Below are 17263 nucleotides of genomic sequence, written 5' to 3'. Positions count from 1 at the left end.
AGGAAAGACACCCATTGCTAAGTACTCTGAAACACACCGGACAGAATGAACATGAGCATCACAACAGAAAAACCTCCTTACTACCCCCCCACACACACACACACACACACAAACGGGAGACAAACAGGTGCACTCTCTCAAGGCCTTGGCTGACACTTTTTTCCACATTAGAAGTCAGAAAAACAAGAAAAAAAGAATGAAAAGAGGGTAATAAGACAAGAGGAGAAGGCAACAAAACAGAAGTGAAAATAATAAGGAACAGGGCCAAGGGTCAAGTGAAGGAAAGCAAGAAGGAAAAGGAATAGAATGCTCTGAATTGGAAGACTCTATTTCTAGCAACCCAGGTCAGGGCACATAGGAAATCAGGGTCAGAAAGAGGCAGCCACTTGGCTAGGGTCACAGAGCAGGTCAGGGCAGAGTCCTCCTTTGGGCTGAACTATCTTCAGCCACTGGGCACCACTGACACACCAAATCCATAATTCCACAGGGCTCCAGGATCACAGACCCTAAGACTACCACTTACAGAAGAATGGAGTAGACCTACTTTTCCATTTTCCCTGATAAGTATGGATAAAACCCCTCAACTTTAAAATAAACTTAGCAGGAGTCTAAAAGAATGAAGACAGACAGACTAGGGACCTCAGGACCCAAGAAGTGAGTTCTCTGAGGGTTTTTTGTGTGTTTTTTTGTTTTGTTTTGGTTTTTTTTTTTTTTTTCCCCTTCAGTCTGAGTGCTGGAGAATCCAGCAACCTAGCAATGCCAGTAAACACAGACACTCTGCCCCCAAAGAGAAAAGCTCCAAGAAAATCCTGTCCCCACGAAAGGGACAGCCTAGCAAACAGAAAACTTTTGAGCAAAAACTACTCAGCTCCAGCCAAATATCCCCAAAACATTGCAGCTTCACCCCCACTTTCACCAATAAAGGTCAAATGGAAAGCCTAGAGTTTTACTTTTGCCAGGCTTTAACAAGACACCCTTAACTCCCTTCTTGCTGTGGTGCCAGAGAAGGTCAAGTGAGAAGCTGGGATTTCATTCTTGCCAGTCAGTAACAAGCACCTCTGACCAGGTGGAGTGGTCAGTGGAGACCACATGGGGTTCCTGGACTTCTGTCTCCACCAGGAGGTAGCAAAGCACTCCTTCTTTTCCCTGCTGGGGTGCTATTGGAGGATCAGAGGAGGCCCAGAGGAGAGTTGGGACTTACACCACCACTCAGCAATAATGAGGTTTAACCACCCAAATCTCCACCCCACGGTACTAGAAGCCGAGTGAGGAGCTTAATTCCCACCACTGTCCAGAGGTAACAAGGAGTCTGCACCGCCCCCACCCCCCACCCCCCACCCCCACCGACGCCCAGGTATCTACTGAGGCCAGGAGGAGAAAAAACCCCTTACTTCCATTCCACCTGGCAGCAATAGGCAATGTCCCTTTACTCCACCAAAGCAGCATCAACAAAGACCTGCTAAAACAGAAAATATAAATAAGATCTAGAGTCTCAGAACATAATACTCAAGATGTCTCAGTTTCAATTTAAAAAAAAATTACTCAACTTGATTGAGAAAAGTCAACAGAAACTGACACCAAGACAGATGCCTAACAAGGATGTTAAAGCAGCCATTGTGAAAACCCAGTTAGTGTTGGAGCTGAATTAGAACCTACCTCTGTTGCCTTTGCCTGAATAAGGGAACAAAACCAAAAGCTCTCTTACTAGGGAAAAGCTGACTTACCAAAAAGGCTACTGTTCTATTCCTTTACTTTGTTTTTATGGAAATAGAAAGAAGGAAGTAGTGCTTTTCACCCACAAGCTAATTTTACAAATAATTTGTACGAGCTAAATTGGCACCTAGAGTAATAAATGCCTTAGTCTGTAGGACTTTGAATTGATTTGGAGTTAAAAAAATAAAATAGGCAACCTATGTAGAAATGCTTTCCCTCCTGGAAAAAAAAAAAAAAAAAAAAAAGAAAGAAAGAAATGCAAAGTGTCTTTGGCCTAATCCAATCTAAACTTTCCCCTGAATCATTTTCTGTGAAACAGCTATGATTAAAACATTGTTTCCTTAATCTGCTTCACTGCCTCAAGAGTAGTCTCTTTTCCCTAACAAAGGGAAAAGAGTATCCAAAAGCCTCAAATTTAATACTTATTTTTAATGTGGTTTAGCTTCCTCTAGGTATACATTTGTAGTTTAAGACGAGTAAAAATACAAGTATACACAAATGTTTTTTAGAAGACAATGATTACCTGATTTTTATCTTTTTTTTATTTTTATCTTATACAATTAAAAATATGACAATTTAAAGGAACCAAAACCTAAAATTATATTACAAATTGGAGGTCTTGGACTTAGCAATTTCCATTTCCAATTAGGTTGGCCCTTGAGAAAATCTCTATGTTTCTGTCTCCTCATCTATAAAACACAGCTAAGGAGATCCTGTGTGGCTCAGTCAGTTAAGCATCTGCCTTCAGCTCAAGTCATGATCTCAGTGCCCTGGATCAAGCCCTACATTGGGCTCTCTGCTCAATGGGGAGTCTACTTCTCACTTTCATTCTCCCTCTGTGCTTGCTCTCTCTCTCTCTCAAATAAATAAATAAAATCTTTTTTTAAAAAATGCAGCTAAAAATGTCCCCTAATTGGCATGAGAAAATTTCCAGGGATAATATATATGTTCATTATGTTGATTGTGGTAATGAGTGTGTGTGTGTGTGTGTGTGTATATCACATATATACCATATATATACCATATATGTAAAACCAGTATATACACATATATACCAAAACATCAAATTGTACACTTTAAATATGTACAATCTATTGTTCATCAATTATACTCCAATAAAGCTGGTTTGTTTTTATTAAACACTCTCTAATCATTGCTGCAGTTTGCCATACACTGATCCACGCAGAGAATGCTGGATGGCGGGGGAAGGAAGGGGTTGGAGGAGGGCAGGGTATTGTCCAAAAAGCAGGATAAAATGTGCACAAGTTAAAAAGAGACTGTCAGCATTTTGCAACCCGTGCTGAAAGGCACAAAACTCCCAGGGGAAATGACTGATCAAGACTGCAGTTAGAGTAAACGCAGAGTCATTTTTATATGGGTTTCAAGGCCTTGAAAAGCAAGAGGCCACCCTTCCACAGAATGGAGCAGAAATGACATGGGACACACCAAGTCCTTCCAAGGTCTCCATCACCTCTCCCGCATACTGTTGTTAGAAACAGCTTTCTCGGGGATCGTTTCCATAAGAGTGCTTGCTCTGCCATTTTCTGTCATTTTCATGACTTACATGGGCAAATACAATACTCATCTCTTCTTCTCCCTGACTTTGTCCTCTGCAGTCCACCTAACCGGCCCGTTGGCTGTTCTCCCAGCATGATCTCAGCTCTCCTCAGGCTACATGGTTCCTTTCCACCCCCTAGGCTACCCTGCCTGTTTCTCCCCTAGAATCCATACCCTGCCCATCCTTTTAGAGCCAGCTTCATTCTACATCCTCTGCAAAACCTTTCTTGGCTTCACCACTAGATGATAATTTATCTTTCCTTTCATTAAAAACCTATCTATAGAGACTATATTTTGGAACCCAAAATTGGGGCATGTGAATGTAGAGTTTTGTGCTGTTGACAGATGTGAAAGAGTCTGGGAAATATGGCTTGAATGCTCAAAAATTGGACTTTGGAGGAAGTCTTAAAAAGTGTACGGAGCAAGAGAATAAAATATTCAAAATGATGAGAATATAAGATGTCCAGGATACATGACTGTATCTGTCATTTGGTTTTTGGCATGAGCTACCTACAGTGCATTATTAAATTCTTTCGTTCGAATCACGTTTCCAAAGTTACACTTTAATACCCTGGGGAAAGGTGCTGTGTCAATACCTAGATGTACTTCCAACAACTAGGTAGGGCCTGGCAAATTCTATACAGCAAATGAATGGTTATGAATGAACAATTTCGAATGCATAGGATCTGTGGGAAAATTATTTTCATGCAGTGTCACCAACAGCTACACTTCCTTATTCATTCCCCTGGGAGCAGTGCCCCACACTGAAGTGATAGGGTGGAGAGACAGAGTCAGGAGTTTACCTTTAGGATCTGATGTCATTTGCATCATCCTCTAACCACTACTTTAGGAGAGTAAGAAAAAAATGAGACACTGCTACAATGTAGAGTAAGTCTCTCAGACTTGAACATGCATAAGAATTCCCTGGAGAACTTGTTAAAATTATTCCAGCCCCCACCCCCAACAGAATCAATGGATTTGGGATGGTAACTAGAAATTTGCATGTCTCACAATCTCCCAGGTGAGACCAACCCTGCTAACAGGTCTTCACACCATGCCCTAAGTAGAAATGATGTAGAGCACATTCTGAAGGGAAGAGGCATTATGAAGATCTCTTCACAAAAGTAATGGTGGAAACCTAAATCAAACTATCTTCAGCAAGCAAATGGATTTGTTGGAAGGAAACAAGTAGGAAGCTCACAGCATGAGCAGGAAAGGAGCAGAAGCAGATGAAGATTCGAGGATCTCAGGGACTGAGTATGGAGATGCAATTGTTATTGGAACTCTGTAATCTCTTTTTTCACTTTTATCTCTGCTTGGCATTGTTCTCTCCTACTGCTAGTACATTTTCTTCTGATGGTGGGCACGGCTCTTGAAAATTCTAAATTCTTATAATCAAATTCCATGTTTCAATTTTTTATTGCTATATTATAAACCATCCCAAATTTGGTGGCTTAATACACCAACAGTCATATATGGTGCTGACAAATCTATAATAACTATAACCATTATAATCTCTAGCTTCAGCAAGGCTCTCATCTTTAGTCTTTGTGGCATCAGCTGGGTGTCAAAGGTTAGGGGTGATGACAGCTGGGATCTGGAATCATCTGAGATTACCTACTGTCTGATGATTGATGTTAGCAGTTGATTGGGACATCAGCTGGAGCTATCAGCCAGAACATATATTCATGACCTCTCCATATGGCTGCTTGGGCTTCATCACAGCATGATGGCTACGTTCCAAGAGCAAGTACCTCGAGAGAACCAGGTGGAAAGTGCATTATCTTCAATTGCATAGCCTCAGATATCACAAAACATTATTTACACGATAGTCTTAAACTTACCCAGATCCAAAGAGAGGAAACATAAACCCGGTTCTCAATAGGAGAAGTGATCAAGTCACACTACAAGAAGAGCTATAGTCTGGGAGACATTGTTGTGAGCATCTTCGAAAATACAATCTACCATAATTTATAACTTGAGATACCAGATTTTCTTAATTACGTATGAAAAATCCCAGTCAATAATTTTGATTGACCTGGCCTTGGTCAGTGCTCATTCCATTGACCAATCATTATGGCCAAGAGGATGAAATACAACGACAAGCCTAGCCTGGCTCAATCCTCATCTTGTGGCTGGCTAGAGGGAACAGCCAACAATATACATTCACTATAAAATAGAATGACCTTCCAGAATGACTTTCCAAGTTTGGGTCATTCTGGACACCAGTCTTGACTATAATAATCAGGAAGGGTTCATAGAGTTCAGATATCTATATGTGAAAACATCTGGAGGAGACTGTTCTCAGAAATGCATAGGAGTTATGGACTATACGTTTGTGCCCACCCCTATCAAATTTAAATCTTGAAATCTAATCCTCAAAGGACAAGATGTTGGGTTTACCTTACATGGTTGCCCTGAGAGTAACAAAATATCAATTATATGGACATGTAATTGGCTTTGCAAACTATCTTCCTGCTCTATCTCTTGCCCCACCTTGAAGTCACTACTCTCCTTACTCTAAATTGCTTAAAATATATAAATTTGGGTCACTTAATAACAATTAAGTGTGTCTTTTGCCAGCTGTGTTATATGTGAGTGATCTGCCTATGTTGATACCCTACCTCCCAATTAGATCATAAACATTCAAGGCAGATGCAGGCACAGTGCCCTATCAATGTTAATGCACCCCTAGTGACTAGGATGGGAGCTCTACAGAAGCTAAAAAGCTCTAAAAGCTCTAAAAAGCATTCTTTTTAAGCTGAGATTTGCAGGCACTTAGTAAGTATTTTGCTAAGTGTTTTATATGCATTATCTCATTTAATCTATACAACCACAATCCTGGAAGCCGGGAATTACCTTGACGAAACTGAAACTCAGAGGAGTGAAGTGACCCATTCAGCATCACACATAGCTGGGAACTAGTGGAGGCAGGCCTAAATCCAGCCCTGTGTGATACCAAAGTCCCTGCTCTTATGCTAGAACAGCATAGGACTCCTACGTTCCTTGTGTTAAGACATGATTACTTCTTACAGGTCCTTCCGTGAAAAGTGTCTATGTAAGAGTATCCTTAGCGCTTAACATAGCGCTTAAAAGCTAACGCTATTCTTTTTTTAAGATTTACTTATTTATTTGAGAGGGAGAGAGAGCATGAGAGAGAGCAAGGGGGGGTAGGGCTGGAGGGAGAGAATCTTCAAGCAAACCCCCCTCACTGAGCCCAGAGCCCAGCATAGGCTCGATCCCATGACCCTGAGATCATGCCCTAAGCCAAAACCAAGAGTTGGATGTTTCACAGCTATCAGCCACTTCTAATATTCAACTTTGTGTTTTAAAACACCTGATCTCAAGGATGCCTGGGAGGCTCGGCGGTTGAGCCTCTGCCTTCAGCTCAGGGTGCAATCCTAGACCCTGGGCTTGAGTTCCACAGAGAGAGCCTGCTTCTCCCTCTGCCTTTGTCTCTGCCTCTCTCTCTCTGAGTCTCTTATGAATAAATAAATCTTTTTAAAAACTTCATTTAAATAAATAAATAAATAAAATACCTGGTCACTGTTATCATTTTGCCTGTTTCTCCAAGCAGCCCTAAGTGGTACACAGAACCCCTGTTATGACCTTTAACGTTACAGGTGAGGGGCCTGAGACTCTTCAGAGGCCCAGGTATCTCCCCTGCTCAGGGCTCCTCCCACACTGCTCCTTCCACCACCCGGTCCCATTCCCACCAGCCTGGCAGTTCAGGGTTGTCCTCAGCTCTTGCCCCATCACTCTCTCATGCTGAGGCCACGAGACTGGAAAATCTTCCTCCCCGGATGAAAAGAAAAAGCAGATGAACTTCTCCAACCATCAGGTTCCTGCTCTCTGAAGGATGGCAAGCAGCTCCTGCATCTGAGCTGAAGCATCTTCCGTGATGCCTCTCTGAAGCTTTCTTCTCAAAAAAGTCCTCATCTCTTACTGCTGACTCCACCCCAGGCTCCCAACCTTGGAGCTCTCTTTTGACTTGCTCCCTGGGATCCAGGACAGGAACACTGTGTCTTCTGACTGGCCTCTGCCAGGACCAGCTGTATCCACGTGGGTTTAATCATCCAGCGTGTTTGACTCCACCACTCTGGGCCTAAAAACATTGATCTGTGGGCTTCAAACTTCTATTTTTTAATAAGGGATATTTTTTTCCAGACCAAATTTTTCCAGAGCCCATAATAAAAGAGATGCAAGTGATAACTGTTTCCTCCGACCTTTTAAAATTATTGTTTGTGCAGAATCAAATACATCACTGTTTAAGGAAGCCCTAGCACAACTCTGCAGAGCTAGGACTCTCCAACAGTTCGAAAGCCTCTGGACCACCAGGCCAACTGGGACCCATCCAGCTCCACTAATGTCTGGGTTAACAAGCATGGCTTAGGGAGGACAGTGTGTTCATTTTTAATTCAAATAAGATTTTGAAAGGTGGGGCATGGTGGAGAAGTCAGTAGCATAATCTGCGTGTCTCATACATTCAATATTTGTTAGTACTTACTGAGATTTAAGGTGGGGGATGCTTATAGAAAAAACTAGACTTGCTCATATACTACTTTCTCATGAAAAAAAAAAAATCCCTCAGGCTTATTCCCAAAGCCCTTATGATGTGAATCCATTTAAAGCCAACAAAGACCCACCCCAAGAGAATGCCACCTCCTCCCGGCTCCCTCCTGCCAGCTCCAGCACAATGTTCTTTTCTCAGAATATAAATTTAGCTCCTCGAGGAGGATGAGCAAAGCTCATGGCAACTGTGCTCTCTACAGGCGGTATGAGTCATTCAGCCTCCAGAGGGGCCTCTCTCCCCAAGCTTGTCAGCTTGTCTGCAGCCAGCCAGCAGGGTCCGGTTAAACACACCTGAAGGGATGTCTCCTGTATTGTGCTGTTCACTCACCCAGAGAACCAAAGCAGTAATTAATTCAATCCTGAAGACGTCCCGGCATTTGGCTTCCCTAACTCCAGTTAGCTTTTCTTTCCTCCTTTATGCAATTTGTTCACATAGACATGTGATTTGGATCAGATGGTGAAAGCAGACCCACTCCACTGTGAAACAGCATGTCTTTCTTCCCACCCTAAATTCTAAAGGCTTACAAGATTTTATGCTGAATCTGATTTTTTTTGCTTTTTACTATTTGCCATTTTGCACTAATCTGCTCGTTCCAGTCTGTCCTATTAACATATATATATTTCACTTCTCTGTCTCTCTCTCTCTCTCTCCCTTAATCCTCTGGCCCATGGTTGTCCCAGATGGCCTGCATTTCCAAGCGGTCTGGTGAGATCTGCAGTCTTTCTTTAAACAAAGGGGGTGAGGCTGCCATCTAGTGTCCAAAAGGGCACATGCGTCATGAAAGAAGTCCGCTATGTCTGCAGAAGTCTATTGCTTCTAACCTACTAAGTTCTGGAAGCAAGGATGAAAGTTTGTCACACAATCAGACAAGATTTATACATTAGGGGCTAAGGAAATGGCATGTGGATGAGAAAACACAACCTTCTGCCTTCCCCTGGTATAAAGTGACCACTCATCCCAGCTTATTTAGGACTGAATGGAAACCTAAGATGAAAGACTTTACATGCCCAAACCAGGAAAGTCCCGGGCAAACCGGGACAATAAGACAGAAGAGACCTCAGGCATCTGGCTGGGAGCAGAAGACTCAGTTTGAGAAAGAGAGGTTTTGCTTTTTTAGAAGAGATTGGGCTTTGTGGGTATCAGATGGAGGAGGCTCAGCTAGGGAAGAGAGAAAGTACTTGGAGCACCAGCCAAAAATATCTTGGATTAAGATACCAGACTAAGCTCAGAGGATTCTCTGGAGGCCTCCAGATTGAGGGATCTCAGTTAAAATCATGTGTCTCCTACTGGGGCAAAAGTGGGTTCTGCATCTGCCCTCACAAACTTGGACTTGCCGACCCGGGCAGTATATTGTTTATATAAATTCCTAATATAGGGGTGCCTGGGTGGCTCAGTGGTTGAGCATCTGCCTTTGGCTCAGGGCGTGATCCTGGAGTCCTGGGATCGAGTCCCACATTGGGGTCTCCTCAGGGAGCCTGCTTCTCCCACTGCCTGCTTCTGCCTCTTTCTCTCTGTGTCTCACATGAATAAATAAATATAATCTTTTTTAAAAATTCCTAATACAGCCTCGATGCTCCAAGTAAACACACTGAGCTATACTCAAGAAGTGAACCAGAATAAGCTGTTTCATTGAGCACCTGGGAATCTTCCAGTTAGCCAGTGGATCCCAGGGCTGTTAAGCATCAAATGTTTGTATCTCACTAGGATTCAAATGTGGGAGACCAAATCCCCAGTGTGCTGGTATTTGGAGGTGAGGCCTTTAGGAAGCGATTAGGTTTCGATGAGGTCATGAGGATGAAGCCCCTTAATGGGACTAGTGCCCTTATAAGAAGAGGAAGAGGCCAGTGCTCACTCATGTGTTCTCTCTCTCTCTCTGTCTCTCTGTCTGTCTGTCTCTCTCTCTCTCCCATGTGAGGACACAGCAAGGAGGCAGGGGTCTGCAAGCTAGGACAAGGGCTCTCCACAAAACTTAACCATGCTAACATCCTGATCTCAATCTTCTCAGCCTCCAGAACCGTGAAAAATAAATGTCTGTAATTTAAGCCACCCGACCTACAGTCTTTTGTTATAGCAGTCCTAGCTGATGAAGACAGAAGCCAACTGAGGCTAAAATGACAGCTCTGCCATCTACCAGCTGTGTGACATTGAACAGGTGACTTAACTTTCTAAAGTTCCTTTTCCTCAGTGGACTCTTGGGCACATTGGATAAAGATTGCATACAAAGTACTCCTAACCCGGTCCTAGCAATTGGATAGGATCACATAAACCCAGTGTATTGTGACCAGGCAAGCCAGAGCCACTTCCCAGCCTTGAAGCCAGAGTCTTGGGGCTTCTTCCCTTTCTTAGAGCAGATGGTAGATTGAGCCTATTTTCCTTTCTATTTAATGTTGTCCACCTAGTACTTATGGCCCACCTCTCCCAACCAAGACTAACTGCAGAGTAGAGATAATATAGATATTGTGTTAATTAAATGAGCTAATTCATGTAAAGAGCCTAGAGCAGAGCCCGACATAAGGTCCACTCCTGTTATTATTACTGTTACCCTGCCTTCCTCTTCCTAGGCACAGGCCCCGTTCATCTCAACAATTGCCAGTCAAAGAAACAAAAGTTCAAGAGGTCACCCAAATTTCACCCTAATAGCTAAGCAATGCTGAAAAGCTTCAAAGGCCTTCCTGGTTTATTTGTTCATCTATTCAACAAAGATTTGTAGCCCCTGTGCCTGACATTGGGCGAGTCAGGAAGGCCACCATGTGAACCAGTCAATATAGCCCCTGCCCTCCGGGAGGCTGGGCATTATCAGTGAATTACGATGTGGTCCAGGAGACCAGGGCCCTGGAGGGCTATGAGAATGGACTAGAAGAGCCTGTGGCCCAGGCAGGACCTCTGCAGGCAGTCATGTTTGGCCAGACACACAAGGGACGAAGATAGGAATGAGTTCATTCACCAAGAAAAGGAACAAAAGGAAAGATGGAGAGAATTCCCTGCCATGGAAGAGAGATTGGGATGGTCAATACCAGGGACTAAGAGAAGTGAAAAGACAGAGAGAGAGAGAGAAAAACAGAATGGTGTGAGGTGAGGCTGTGGGCGGGGGGTAAGAGCTAGAATTTATGGGACCTTAAAAGTCTTTGTAAGGACATCGAACTTCCTTCTGGGGGTAATGGGGAGCCCCAGCAGAGCTAGGAGTAAATGATCAGTTTTGGATTTGGAAAGTTTACTCTTTCGTTCCTGAGGTTGAAACTGAGCAAACATCATCTATCCCTTTCTTTACTAAACTCTTCGAAGAAGGTATAGTTGGGATGGAGACATAGGTGTGAAACATGAACTATTCAGGTAGGTAAATCTCATTCCTAAAAGACTTCCAGAGTAGAAGGCCTGACTTCCAAAGGACCTGTCAGTCAAGATGGCACATTTCTTCCCGGCAAGGCACCCACCCCTGAGTGAGGAAGAGGATTGGAGGGTGGGGCTCTCCCCACAGGCCCGGGATGGTGAGGACTGTTGGGAGCTAGCTGCAAGCCAGCTGCAATGCCTACACAGGCCTCCTTTTTCTTTTTATAGCTAATTTTATTGCTAGTTTTTACAGTTGGTCAACAAATCCAGCTTATTCTAACCCCTGTGTATTTCTTAAATCCCTCCCTTCTGTAGTAGTTGATCTGTCATGATTTAACAAAAATGGCCTCAATGTTTTTGGGTTTGGGTGGATGGATGGGTTTGGATGTGGAGAAACTAGGTATAAAACAAAGACCTCATTCCAGTTTTCACAGAGCTTATAACCTTGTGAGAAAGGAGGCACGGGAATGAATTCAGTAGGAGACAAGGACAGTGATGACCTCTGTACTTCATGGTTAGGAAAACTGAGGCTGGGAATGCAGGGAGCCATTTGCCAAAGATGAGATGGTGGCAGCGCCAGGGCCACGCTGGAACCCACCAGACCACACTGGGCACAGCTCACACAAAAGCCTCAGGGAAGAGCCTGGACCCCATCCCTGCTCTGTAGGAGGCTGATAATAAGTTGCACACCAAATTCTTAGCTATCATATACCAGCCTTAAAGAGCCCCCACCCCAGTCTCACAGACCTTTCTCTGGTCTGCAAACAAACCAAGTCTATTCCTACTACCCCCAGGATGTTTGCTTTTCTGATTCTCTCTTACAGGAATGCCCCCTCAATAATTTAGCTTCCTCCTCCTCCAAGGGAGAAGACCCTTCCTGAAGTGACCCCACATCCACATACCTTGGTGTCATGCTTGTCATCTTCATCATACTTAGCCACCACCTGACATGATGCTGTTCAGTTAACACCTCCAGGCCCAGACTCTAAATTCTATGAGACTAGAATCGTGTCTACCTTGTATACCACCATGTCCCCAGTCAAGGGAAGAGGCCTGGCACATGACAGGTACTCAGTAGTTTTAGAATGAGCTAATGAAAAAAATGCTGAATAAACAGATTCATATCAAGTAGACATGGAAATCATTGTATGTAACTAAATTCAAGTAAGTAACTAAATTCAAGGAATTTAGTAAGTAATTAAATTCCAATTAGTGGGAAGAGGCCAGGTTGAGTGGGCATAAGACATAAATTTGGGCAGCCTGGGTGGCTCAGGAGTTTAATGCTGTCTTCAGCCCAGGGCATGATCCTGGAGACTCGGGATCGAGTCTCGCGTAAGGCTCCCTGCATGGAGCCTGCTTCTCCCTCTGCCTGTGTCTCTGCCTCTCTCTGTCTCTCTCTCTGTCTCTCATGAATAAATAAAGTCTTTTAAAAAAATACGTGAATTTAAGCCCTAAATGGATTGTTTTCTAGTGGCGATTATAAATGTACTGAAAATTCTTTGTTTCAGACAGGTTTGGTGCCTGCAAAAGAAAAAAAAGCAGTGCCTCACACATTGCTATTGAGAGGGTCAAACTAGACAATATATACTAACCTGCTTTGTAAACAGGAAAGCAGATATAAATGTATTATTGTAACTATACAAAGGGAATTACTACAATATTTACTTATGTAAGCACTTTCCCTATCCTATCTAAAGTAGGCCTCAACTTAGAAAAAACCGATTTAGAGTCAACATTTCAGAAATTCATCTAGTACATAAATGGAATCATTTCTCCAAATCAGGGCAGAGTTTATAAATTGTGTCTATTCTCAGACTCTGTTGTGTTTTTTTCACACTTTGCCCACTGACATCTGGTTTCACTTTTGAACAGTCTTTTCTATCTGACTGTTTATTTTCTTTTTTCAAAGGCTCATTCTCATTTACAATGTCATATACATTCTTATAAAACTTTTAGAAGACATTCTAAAAAGTATAGAAGAAAACAAAATCACCTATAACCCTACAGGTAGTCACCTATAATCTAGAGATAACCAAAGTAAATATTTTGAAATATTTTCCTCCAAATGATTTATTTTATTTTATTTTTTAAAAGATTTTATTTATTTATTCATGAGAGACAGAGAAAGAGAGGCAGAGACATAGGCAGAGGGAGAAGCAGACTCCCTACAGGGAGCCTGATGACGGGACTCAATCCCAGGACCCAGGGATCACGACCTGAGCCAGAGGCAGAGGCTCAACCACTGAGCCACCCAGGTGCTCCCCAAATGATTTTTTTTAAAACTGGAGGTGTATATGAGAGTTTCATATCGTACAGAGCGTGGTGAACAGGGGCCACGGAATAATGGCTCTGTTAAGCTGCCTGAGACCCTGGTGCAAAAGAGGTAGATGGCACAGTATGGTGGGAAAAGAAAAAGAAAATGAGGAATGATAATTCTCACCACTGAGAGCAGTTGGAAGCACTCAAAATAAAATATGTGAATTGATAGAAACAGTGTTGCACAATAAATTATCATCGTATTAGTAATACTGTTTAGAGGTGGTAGCTCAGTCTTGAAGAAAGAGAGTTGAACTTTTTTTTAATATTTTGTTCATTTATTTGAGATAGAGAGAGCGAGGGGGGGAAGGGCATGAGTGGGGGCTGGAGAGGAGGGGTAGAGGGTGAGAGAGAGGCAGGATCTCCACTGAGCAGGGAGCCCAGTGCAGGGCTCCAAACCCAGGAGTCTGGGATCACAACCTGAGCCAAAGGAGACACTTAACCAACTGAGTCACCCAGGTGCCCCAAGAGATTTTAATTTGAAGCAAAGTTGGCTGGAGCCAGACACAATAGGACAGGACAGGGTAAGAACCCTACTCTCATTGCTAGGATTTAGCCTTGTGTAGCTGGAGAAAATTTCCCATATCTGGGGCATACCCTTTCCTTGAAAATAGTTATCAAAAACATAGAAGACCAATGGAAAGCATTGGATTTGGAAAGTTTACTCTTTCGTTCCTGAGGTTGAAACTGAGCAAACATCATCTATCCCAGTTCAGGCCACAACTTAAGGCTAGTGACTGGAGCTCTGTGTCACCAGCCCATCATAGAAAGTCAAGTGTGACAAAAGCTGTGATGTATCTATCACCCAGAGCACCCTTCAAGATGACAGACTTAATTTCCCAGCTACCAGAAGCACTGCCAGCAGCTTCCTCCAGGGATGACCTCAATGAAGAAGACTGCCCTGCCAAAGGTCACATCCTTTGACCAATGATGTGGGAGTCTAAAGGCCTGATCCTCTCTGCCTAACTTGGGATATCTTCCAAATGCCCTAAAAGGTCAGCTGATGGTTCCATGGAGACTGGACATCTTCCTTCTACAAAATCCCGCTTCCTTCCCTTCCCTCCCTAACCAGGTGTTGACCCCAAAGTGTCCCTACTGAGCATCCTGCATGCTGGCTCCATCTCAGAGTCTGCTCCAGGGAGAAGCAAGCCTGTGACAAGAGCCTCCCCTTTTGGTGCGTTCACTGTTGCAGACCCTGGAGGTCTTCTTGAAAAAAACAAGCATTGAGATTTTATTTTTACATTGTATCTTTTAAAAATGTCACAAAAGGATTTATGCCTCCAGGAGGATGGAATAGGTATACTTCTCCCTATTTGTCCTGCTAAACACACCTAACACTGGACACAGTATACACTCAAGCAAAAGAAGACTCTGAAGATGGACAGAGGAAGGAACACATACCAGGGATCTTGGGACACAAGGAATAACACAGTGCTGAGCTCCTTGGGTTTTCTCTTTCTCTCGTAGACCTCAGACACAGAGCTGAAGAATCAGGAACTCAGAAATGGTGACCAGAACACATGAAAACCCAGGCACAAAAGCCTGCTTTCTCTAGCCACAGAACCAAGAAAAGTGCAGTCTAGCCAAGGAGAAACCTTTAAACAATAAACACTCAACTCTGGCCAAATACCAGAGAAATACCTGTGGCCCCATGCCCCCACTCAACAAAGAAGGCCAAGCGGGAAGCCTAGACCTCCACCCTCATCTGCAAATGGGAGAGGTGGACAGAATTTCCAGGTCCCTTCAGCTGATAGTGCCACAGAGAATTCATGAAGATTTCACATTGGTGGGTGTGATCTTTATCATCAAAGAGAAAGATGGATTTTCTTTAATAACATTAAACACAGGGTGAGTCTTTCTCGTGAATTGCTGTTATTAATCCCAGGCAGACAGGAGCAGGAACAAAATGGATACGGTGCCTCCCATTCCTGCTGGAAGCAGAGGTGGTGCAGAGACCACAGGCCCCACCCCCACCTTACTTTCATGGACTTCTCTTTGAAACTACAATGGTTTCCGGGCTCTTTATCTAATTAAAAAGGTCCAATCAATACATACGTGTACAAGTTAAGCTGCTTACGGATGATAATGTTGTTCACTATGATGTGCTTCTCTTTCCAGACCTTTCTCTCTTTTACACAAATTCATTTGTTTTGCACTTAAACACATTTTCTCTGCTGCATTTGAAAAATTATCAGAAAACAAAAACAAAAATGAAAAACAACCCTAGAAGCTTAGTGCAAAAAAGACATTTTTTTTTTAGCAGATGGAGGGCTTACAAAGGAAAAGTGTAAGTTCCACTTCACCGGTGCCAGTCAACTCCCCAGAGGTAACTCATGCATATGGATATGCAACCATCACTTGACATCTTGACTTGTATTCCAAATAAGCAGCTTGAATTTAGTAAGTCCAGGATGGGCCTCTTGACTACTGGCCCAACTCCATGTCCCAGAGTTTCCCTACAGAGCCCCAGATTTCATCTCGCTGTCCAGGCTAAAATCGGGGAGTTGGCCTTGGTTTCTCTCTTTCCCTCACTCCCGTAGCCAGGGCACCAGGAAGTCCTATTGACTGTTTTCAAAATACACCCCGAATCCTGCCATATCTCACAGTGTCTATGACCTCGGATCTCACAGTGTCTATGACCTCGGACGTAGTGTAAGCCATCACTCTCACCTAAATGACTACATTTGCTTTCTGACTGATCTCCAGGCTTCCCACAGCAGCCAGATGCACAATTAAAATGAGGCTTGAACAATGGCTCTGACTTTCCATTGCACTTGAAATAAAATCCACCCCTTTGGCCCTGCATGGACTGCCCCCCTTCCTTTCCCTCCCCATGCTCCTGGCTCACTAGACTTTTTGGCTGTGCAGAGCTCCTTTCACACAGGGACCTTCAATTTTAGGTCTCCTGTCTGGGACGTTCTTCTCTGGCATTTTTACATGGTGCTCCTTCTCTAATCTCCCTTCTTACAAAACCTCAAAAAGCCACCCCACCCATCCCCTAGATAGTGCTTAGTTTTTTTTAAAGGCAATGAAAATAATCTGCAAGCAATTATTTACTTGGTTCCATCCCTTTCTCAGCATAGCTCATGGTCTGTGAGGGACACAGACTTGGTCTGACTTAGCACAGCATCCCTAGTTTCTAAAGCAGTCTCCGTACATGGTAAGAGCTTAGTAAATATTTATTGAATATGTTACAGGATTTTCTTTTCCTTTGGTGCCTGCGGTTCTTGGTCACACCACTTCAAAGAATGAATAGGTAGACCAGACGGAGTGGTGGGCAGCAAAGCAAAGTTTATTGAGCTATAGTAAAGTTTATTGAATGCTAGAGTACAAAGCTCCCAAAGAGGGAGGGGACCCAAGAGGGTTGGCACTTAGATCTAGGGGTTTTAATGGGCTTGTTGGCGGGCTGTTCTAATCTGATTAACACTCCGTGGCCTCTGGCTTCCAATCAGGTTTTTGTCACATGGGAAAGGATGGAGGGCTCCTTCTTGGGTGGTGTAAAATCCTTTTAAGGGTGGTTTCCTCTTAGGGTAGAGTGTCCCTGCCTGCCTTTCTTCCAACTATCCTTCATCAGTTAAAAACGAAAAACATACATGTGTATCTGTGATTTTTAAAATAATGGTTTCATGCTATATCTACTCTTTTCAATTTGTTCTATTCACTTAAGAAACATTACACAAACACCATTCTAAGTCCATGCATAGAAGCCCACACACACATATGCTTATACCATAATTTATCAAAGCATTTCTCTGATAGACAACTAGATCATTTCCA

The 17263-nt window shown here is 43.3% G+C and overlaps 2 long non-coding RNA genes across 6 annotated transcripts in view; one reads left to right on the top strand and one right to left on the bottom strand.

Moving 5' to 3' along the window:
* Positions 1–16076, bottom strand: part of LOC140601562 (uncharacterized) — a 152704-nt gene extending 136628 nt beyond the window's left edge. For 4 of the 5 annotated variants that reach the window (XR_012004569.1, XR_012004566.1, XR_012004567.1 and 1 more), the window contains exons 1-2: positions 15542–16076; positions 4888–5024 (exon numbers count right to left, since the gene is read on the bottom strand). This is a non-coding gene — a long non-coding RNA (uncharacterized lncRNA). Of the gene's footprint in view, positions 1–1390; positions 1457–4887; positions 5025–15541 lie in introns of those variants that run through there. The other variant, XR_012004570.1, reaches the window with a different exon arrangement.
* On the top strand, positions 14202–15536 carry LOC140601560 (uncharacterized). The gene is made up of 2 exons (XR_012004564.1): positions 14202–14481; positions 14954–15536. It is a non-coding gene; the product is annotated as an uncharacterized lncRNA (long non-coding RNA).
* Positions 16077–17263: the final 1187 nt, after the last annotated feature.

This window comes from Canis lupus, chromosome 12 (genome assembly GCF_048164855.1).
Source record: "Canis lupus baileyi chromosome 12, mCanLup2.hap1, whole genome shotgun sequence".
Taxonomy (NCBI): Eukaryota; Metazoa; Chordata; class Mammalia; order Carnivora; family Canidae; genus Canis; species Canis lupus.
The sequence above is the reverse complement of the archived record's forward strand: the minus strand, read 5'-3'. Positions and strand labels throughout refer to the sequence as shown.